Source organism: Frankliniella occidentalis, unplaced genomic scaffold (assembly GCF_000697945.3).
Source record: "Frankliniella occidentalis isolate FOCC.00 unplaced genomic scaffold, Focc_3.1 Scaffold158, whole genome shotgun sequence".
NCBI classification, from domain to species: Eukaryota; Metazoa; Arthropoda; class Insecta; order Thysanoptera; family Thripidae; genus Frankliniella; species Frankliniella occidentalis.
This window is the reverse complement of record NW_026267284.1, coordinates 292,782-293,424: the sequence shown is the minus strand read 5'-3', so window position 1 is coordinate 293,424 and position 643 is coordinate 292,782. Positions and strand designations below refer to the sequence as shown.

Sequence of the window (643 nt, the reverse complement as noted above, 5' to 3'; positions counted from 1 at the left end):
AATCACGCGCCTGCTTCTGAAGTCAAACCCAAAGTATCTTTGCGATTTCGGGCACGACGGCTTCCCGCAAATTTCTCTTTCAAGAGGCAGCTTCAGCAGTGCGCGCGAGGAGCGAGAGAGATTCTCTGCCGGTGAAAAGCGCCGCCAAACAAGGCGTGGCGCGGAGCGCGCTGCGACAATTGACTCGGGACATAATGGGCAGGAAGGAGGAAGTCAGCACAGGTGTGTTCTGCGAAGCACGATGGGGGAGGCCTTTCACGAGAACGGCTGGGCAGGTATCGCACCTTTATGAGGCCGAACAGTTCATTTCGGGCGTCAAGCAGTCGTGGGCGCGTCACTCAGCAGCAGCAGCAGCAGCCCACTTGTGTCGCTTGATCGCCTCAAACTGGGACCGTCCGAAATTTTCTCCTGAAAGGGAATGGGGAGCAGGCCGACGCGGCGGTCTCCTATGACTTTGACAGCCCGACGCGGGTTCAGAATCCGGAATCAATTTTTTTCTTTAGCATCTGGATCAGCAAAAAACGGTCGTCTGCAGATTTTTGCGTTATTCTTAGCAGAATCGAGGGGAGTGTCTGGATTAGCACCCATCCGTCGCCTTAACTTGACCTCTGTCCATATGTGGCAGCAGCTGCACGATAAAGGG

At 55.1% G+C, this 643-nt stretch overlaps 1 protein-coding gene and 1 long non-coding RNA gene across 3 annotated transcripts in view; one reads left to right on the top strand and one right to left on the bottom strand.

The window, feature by feature from the left end:
* Positions 1-643, bottom strand: part of LOC127750254 (uncharacterized) — a 47,860-nt gene that overhangs the window by 10,739 nt on the left and 36,478 nt on the right. The gene's annotated exons all lie outside the window — the stretch shown is intronic.
* LOC113216107 (homeobox protein Nkx-6.1) overlaps positions 1-643 on the top strand; it is a 51,617-nt gene that overhangs the window by 48,413 nt on the left and 2,561 nt on the right. The window lies entirely within an intron of this gene.